Source organism: Tachysurus fulvidraco, chromosome 7, assembly GCF_022655615.1.
Source record: "Tachysurus fulvidraco isolate hzauxx_2018 chromosome 7, HZAU_PFXX_2.0, whole genome shotgun sequence".
Lineage (NCBI taxonomy): Eukaryota > Metazoa > Chordata > Actinopteri > Siluriformes > Bagridae > Tachysurus > Tachysurus fulvidraco.
The window spans coordinates 22,384,174-22,392,054 of record NC_062524.1 but is presented as its reverse complement, the minus strand read 5'-3'; the positions used below and the strand labels follow the sequence as shown (position 1 = coordinate 22,392,054).

General features: G+C 36.8%; 1 long non-coding RNA gene across 1 annotated transcript in view; it reads right to left on the bottom strand.

Moving 5' to 3' along the window:
• Positions 1-6,110, bottom strand: part of LOC125145205 — a 28,718-nt gene extending 22,608 nt beyond the window's left edge. Inside the window, exon 1 of the long non-coding RNA XR_007143531.1 lies at positions 4,637-6,110. This is a non-coding gene — a long non-coding RNA (uncharacterized LOC125145205). The remainder of the gene's footprint in view (positions 1-4,636) is intronic.
• Between the last annotated feature and the right edge of the window lie 1,771 nt (positions 6,111-7,881).

Below are 7,881 nucleotides of genomic sequence, written 5' to 3'. Positions count from 1 at the left end.
AAAATGTGACACCTTGCATTTCAGGTGCTAACAAGATCCTGAGAGAAAGGAAGTCTCACGTTGCTCTGCTTTTCATAGCTTTCATTTCCTATTCCCTCATTTTTCTCATCCTCCACTCTCTTTCACTTCAGTTCTGCGGTATCTAACTGAATGTTTAGTCAAACTACTCTAACACACTGAAACATCGACACAAACTTGTGTGTGTGTGTGTATATGGAGTGTGAGGGGAAGAGAGAAAGAGAGATAGACAGAGAGAGAGTGAGGAAGGAGGAACTGGGAACAGGATGACTTAACCTCAGTGTTCAGCTAGGGTCACAGCTGCAGTCTGGACACACACAAAACAAACACAGTGATCTAAATTCTGATCACTCTCTCTCTTTTACTCTCTTACTCTCTCAAAGATACACACAAAGACTCAGTGACAGTGGTATTGTGTAAAAGTTTCGCCATCTGCCACCTTTTTTTTCTTTTGAAATAATCAATATCTCTGCGGTACAAAATAATTATTGGCCAATTTTCAGGAGCATCAGTACAATAAATGCATTCACCCATTTTACCCAGTCTGCCTCTGCACCAAAAAAACAACAAACAGGATAATGGTGCTGAGTCATGCCTGAAATCAGTGATTTGATTCTTTTGATCTACTTTAATTAAATCTACTTTTGTGTCGTATTTATATATGATTCATTCCCCACTCTACTCGTTCTGTCCTCCACACTACACAATTTCTTTGTCGACATGACACACGGTCTCATAAAAGGCCGTGTGTCATGTCTAAAAAAACAAAAACTTACATCATTCATTGCACTTCACAGTCCAGTTTAATTACTAATTACATGCGTTAGTAAATATAAGTGAACACAAGTGGCACCATCATGATTAATCATATGATGTCATATAAGATTTTACATTTGATGCCTGAATGGTTACAGAATCCTCAATGTGAGCTAGCCTCATGAGTCAGAAAGACTGGTGCTGGTTCAAGTGCCGTCTAATCTGAAATCTGTCCGGATTTCTGCTACAACAAAAACTGGTTCACATGATATTTTAATGACAAACTATGAAAATAAAAACTAACCAACAAACAAACAAACAAACAAACAAACAACAACAACAACAATAATAATAATACAAGACTGAATCTCAGCAAGTGAAAATCTACTTATCTTACTTCCTATTCCTAAAATTACAATTATCCAAATAATAAAGTGTTAAACCAATTTCTAGACAATTTTCCTAATTCCAAATGCTACATTTTAGCTTCTGTTGTCATTATTTTGCATCTTTTTAGAAATAAATTATACAAATTATCAGAATTTGTCAACCTGCCAACAGAACAGGTCGACTTGTCAAGCTTGTAGTTGGAATTACAAGAAATGTCTAATATTGCATTAATTATCTTATTTTTAGTTCAAGATAATTCAAGATATTTTCACTTGCATAAATGCCATTTTTTTTTGCAGGGAAGGAATTATTGGTTAAGACATCAAAAGAACTTTATACTTACTACAAACCGGGAAGCTGAGGAAGGAATAACCATGTTTTATGAGTTAATAAGCAATAAAAATATCGGTATCTGTTTAGTAGTCCAAATATTCATATCTACAGTTTTTGATTCAGATTTATACCTGAAGTGGGTGTGGTTTATCAGGTGTCTTATTGTTTATTTGTCTTATTGTATAAGCATTCCACCACCTGTACATACTGTATAGTTTGAACTAACAATATTAGATGTAAATTTGAACAAATATGACACATTTTATGCCAAGTTTTCCGCACTGAGTTTACAACCGCAAGGTAAATAAATAAAATAAATGTTGAGTAGAGAAACTTAATAAAAAAACAGCTATCAGCATAACGATAAAAAAAAAAAAAAAATCACATTTCCAAATAGACTATAGCAGAGATGACAGATACACAAACTAAAAGATCCGTTTTAAAGTTCACTGCTTTCACTCCCACTTTAAACAGATGCTTATGGATAAACTTATATAACAGCATACTGTTATATATGTAAAGAATAAAGCACAGTTTGTACTCTTATTTATATGGAGATAACCAGTGACCACCCTGGAGGGTTGTATTCTTCTTATATTACAGTTTGCAACTGACTGACTATTATGCAGTTATACAACAGAGTAGTGTAACAGCTGTTCCCTCTCTCTCTCTCTCTCTCTCTCTCTCTCTCTCTCTCTCTCTCTCTCTCTCTCTCTCTCTCTCTCTAGGGTGTGTTTTCTTGTCACTGTCTCCTCTGGCTTGCTTATCAGGTATAGATTTAAAGATAAAATGCATGATTTATATCTTGAATTGATATATTCCTGTAAATTTATATACTCCTGTGACTATTTGCACTGTTAAAAGTGCAATACAAATACAATTAAAATTGAATTGAAATGGAATTGAATAGTTCTGACATCGGTGACTCCTTGCTAAAATGCTAATAAAGATCTCTTTATAGAAAACATCATCATATTAAAATTTCTACTTGTATACTAAGTTTTGGTCTAAGTCATGGGCAGAATATAAACCCTTGCAGCTGGATCTACTCTGCAGCTGCTGATATAGGATCTGAATCAAGCAGAATCAAACATTCATCAGCACTCTGCTATAAATATTATTCATACCGTGTTTGAAGTATATCTACACACATTATAATGTCATGAACAGGAACGTCTGCTAAAAGCTTTCTGGGCTTTTGACTGCTCCTAATTGCTCTGCATGAATTCTGATGCTTTAAATTGTTTCTAACAGGCTTTGGACACTAGGCAGATCCCCAGAGAGGGCACACCTGTTTGTCCGAATGGCGTTGCCACCAGTCAGGGGGGTCGTGGGTAATGGAGTTTGTGTGGTGGAGTCTAGATAAATCAGATGGTCTGTGGGTTGATGGCTTCACACTGGTTATATTATGACTATGATTATGAGCAAATATCAAGATGTTATGTTCTCTATGTCCTCATTCATCTGTGTTTATATTCCCGCTCAAGTTTATGTGCACGTGCATGACTCACACAACGACTAGTTAAACTGTCATTATTATATTCTTACAGTCAGCTCAGAAAAGTGTAGCTTTATTCACAGCTCTCATTTGATCCAGAGTTCTAACAGGCCTTATTGACTTGGGCCTATTAGAAATTATGTAGAATTTATTTAAATCTACAGAACTTATCCTGTTACATCCCCATGCCTGGGACATATGCTAAAAAACTCTGTAGTGGTGCAAAACAAATATGTTCGCCCTATAATCCTGATTGTAAATTTGAATCCTTATGATGCCACAGCTTAAATTTAAGAGCAAAATTGTTTTTGGTCTCAGGAAGGAAAGGGTCTCAGCAACACTAACCATGATGGTGAATAAGCAGCAGTTTAAAAAGATACGAATGGTTGGTTTATATGCATGTGTTGCTAGCTGGAAGATCTGCCTGATGTGTGGGAAGTGTTTATAACTAAGTGAGGAAGAGTGAGCAAGAAAGTCACCCCAGTCAGAGTGTTTTGGGTAAAAAGAAGGACTAATGTGAGCAGATATCAAAATCTGATTGATACTTTGCTAGATCTGACATCTCCAATCCCGACAGTTTCAGCCAGCACAAATCTGGCAAACAAAAGTTAGCTATCTTTCAACTGAAAAACACATCACTGTTTTGTTTATTGCTTTGAAATAAAATTCATCACAGCACAACTGGCTAAATAAATTCACTGATACAATTGGTATATTATTTGATACAAATTTCTACCATGTGATTTGCACAACAACGTTGATCCGAATGTGCTCTTGTCAAGTATCTTTGTCCATAGAGCGCCACACAAAAACTGATTAGCAAAAAGCTAACCTAAAACTAAACAAAAGAATGGCAGCACACGTTGGCCTCAAACTGATTGAAAGTATGACGTACAACAAGCTAGACAATCAGCTGAGGAAAAAAAAACAGACGGGAATTTAACACGTCCACTTTCATTTCCATTGCATTTTTATTTTTAATTGCTATTTTGTAATAACCGGCATTTTAATAAACTGGCAACCAACATTACTACCATTTACAAATGTTTCAAAAATTATTATGTTGAAAACTCTGCTACTTGATTTTTTTCTTCATCGTCTGTATGTTTCCACTTCAGTGAACATCCTGAGCTTTCATGTGGAATATTGATGCTGGATAGAAAAGAAAAAAAGAAAAAAAAAAACGCTCTCCTTCAAAGGTTCTCATTTTAAAACCTTTGATGCTGATTTCATGTAGAGTGTGAAAGTCAATGAAAATCAATACTGATTCTTAAAATGGCAGCACGATCACTGAGCGGGACAAGCAAGGACACAAACCGTTGAGGGTTTATAAGCTAAAAAACTCTCAATTCTCAAACATACACCTTTAACTTTCATAACGTTAACATGATAACACCACTTATAATATCAATGTCCAAATATACATTTACCTAATGTTATGAGTCTCACAGAAAGTGGAAAACTTTGTTTCCCACAGCAGAGGACTGTTTGATATGTGATCTCATTTTGGACACCAACTTTTCCAAAATCTGTGGCCTCATGAGACCTGCAATTTGGCACCAATATTTTAATAGAACAAGTCTAGAAAGGAAGTCCAGACTACACACACACACACATACACACACACACACACACACACACCACACACACACACACACACACACACACACACACACACCACACACACACACACACAGCCAAAATCCAGGACAAAAGCACTGCCCCAAAAGAATTCTTACGTAACATCTTGAAAGCATAGCATGTTTTTAGATTATATTTCCTTACCTATTATATCAAATGCTATCGTTCCACGTTGTCACAGCACACACACAAACAGAAGACATCTGTTGCTGTTGCACTGAGAAATTCTGCTGCTATTTGATACATAATGAAGGATTCACAATGTGAATGACAGACCAGCGGAAATTACATTGTGCAGGAGGGGGAAGCTCACTGAGCAGCAACAAAGAGCAGGGTTAGGACAGGCAGGCAGGGTTTAAAGATCTGACAAAGTAGAAAATGCAATGAAAATATATGACAAGCAACAGAAGAAGAACAACAACATCATCAGGATCTAAGAGTTGGAAAATGCAGATTTTCCACTTTGACAAGCTGTTGTCAAAATAAAAAAAAAAGAGCTGTGGAAAGACTTTTTTGGTTTTGAGCAACTGCTTGAATCATTGCCTGAAACCACACACACACTCTCACACACACACACAAACACAAACTGAGCCAGGAAGTGGATGAAGAGAAGCAAATTGTGCTCTTCTGCCTTTTGTTCTATAGAAGCAAAACAAAATCACTGGAATAAACAAAAGCTCTTGAAACACACACTTATATACCTTCCATTTCGATCAAGTCTTAATTCTGGCTGTTTTTTATATTCCATACTAGCCTAACTTATGGCCAGCATTTTGGGAAGCTTGAGTCAGAATGCTTTTTGCAGAACCTTGTTTCTTGTCACTCTCTTAGTCAGCTCAGCTGATATGGAAAAATCTGGACAGGGCAATTATACACATGACTGTGCTTTACTTTAGATACAATTCCTTCTTGATTCTATATTCTGGTACTTACCTGCTTCTACTGGGGTTCATCGTATAAATATTATCAAGTGTGTGTTTTCACCTGGCATTCGTCTTAAGTGTCGGATGAACGGAACAGAAACTAGTACAGTGTTACAGTACATTTGGATAGACGTGGACAGTGTAAGTGGCAATGCAACACGGTTGATGTTAATTCAACTCCATGGATATTAATGTAATATCTCACGTGTCAAGTCCGAGCTATTTCATGACATATAACAACAAGATCCATATGACTATTAACCTTTCCACCCGACCAATGGCGCTTCCCAGATGGTGACACTAAAATATCATGATAATTCTATGCAAACTGAAAACGCCTTCACGTCAGGTTTAATCGAGAAATAAAATCATCTGAATCGAGCGCCTCTAATCATGACTGTTTGGTTTTGTCATATATTAATGCTTACCTTTGTTCCTAATGGTAATAAATCTATACATATTTTATTGATGGTGTTCACACTGAATACGTCTTTATCAGAAATGTTTTAAGAAAACAGAACTTTCATTGTTACTGAGACCCTGGTGGCATTAATTCATCTCTCTAGATATCAATTCATAAAGCCAGGTGTCAAGTTCAAGCTACTTTGATTATATATATATATATATATACCAGCACACCCTGCTCGTGACACAAGTTATGTTTAATTCTAAAGTGTAATCAAACACTGAAATGAAATGAAAGACATCAGGCATCCTGTACTTACTCAGGGTGTAGCAGTGAGTCACTGAGAGAGACTGGATGAGGATGATCGCTCTCCTCTCACTTATTTACTGCTGTAACAGAAGGTAAAGCTTTGAATTATTGGCAACTGCCAAAGTCCAAATAATTACAATAACCCTCCGGAGCAAAGCATGAAAAAAAGATCGATTAAAGCGGCTAACAGCGAAAATATAGGCGCGTTTTTTTCAGGGCCGGCGAAGTTACTGCGTCCGCGTGCGTGCGTGTATCCGCTGTCTCGCCGGTTTGAGAATGGAATCCGCCTCTCTCTCTCTCTCTCTCTCTCTCTCTCTCTCTCTCTCTCTCTCACATACACTCTCTCTCTCTCTCTCTCTCTCTCTCTCTCTCTCTCTCTCTCTCTCTCACATACACACACTCTCTCTCTCTCTCTCTCTCTCTCTCTCTCTCTCTCTCTCTCACATACACTCTCTCTCTCTCTCTCTCTCTCTCTCTCATACACACATTTTTTCGGGTCTGATGTCACCGCGCTATCCGGTCTCGTAATTCCTCCTTCTTTCTTTTCTGTCCTCGCCATTTCCGGCATGCCGTATCCGCACCGTTGTGCGTGCAAAAATACATAATAGACGTGCTTATCAATAATAAAGGAAATTATTTTCAGAAGGTATTAGTGAACCATGCATTTTTAGAATACAGTTAAATATATCCTTTGAAGATTAGGATGGAGTGAAGCGGATGTTGGGAGGAGAATGGAATGTTCTCTGTGGGAACTCTGGAGTGTTGCAGTACCGCCTTTGGACACAGGGGGCAGTACAATAGAGTGTGGGGTGTAGCAATTTTTAATGTGTATATTTGTTCAAAGTATGGTTCCATCTATCCATAATGTGAAAGGTTTTGTTGATTACACCCGTATGTGTTGACCATCTGTTCCCAATTTAGTCAATGTTTTTTGTTATAACTTCAGCTAATTGTTTGGATTTTGGAACATGGCTGTCAGGATTTACAAAATGAACCTTGCTTTGTGTACAATGACCATAAGGCATGCCTCATCAAGAAAAAATGTACCATGACATTCATTCATTTTTTGCACTCACTGATAGAGATAATAAAAATATTTCTCAAAAGCTTGACACTGACAAACAAGGTTTAATCTCTGGAATAAAAATGTATTTGCAAGCCACAATTTGTGCAGTTTGTGGAGCAACATTAAAAGATAAACAGCTCTATTCATTATTGGTAATGTTTCTAGTGAATTTGTAATGGTCTACTGGGTTTGTGCCATGTTTCCAAAAGAATACCATCAAAAGTAAACACTTTGTCATTTGACTCTTTTGTGTAAATTGTACTTTGATTGGATAATGTGTTCATATATTTCATATTATTACTCTCTACTCCTAAAGCATCTTGGGGAAAACAGAATGATAAGAGAATATAATCCAATTCATTTTTGTTCATTACACCTAACTTTAATTTACATGCACCTTCTCAATCGCTGCTGCTGATGTGTTACGGGTGTGTCAGTGACTTGTGTTAAAAATATGCCAAAAATGAAACCTTAGATGGATGTATTTTTGTTGTTGAAAGCTTATTTATACAAGCTGTCTGTCTGCAGTGCTATAGAAATA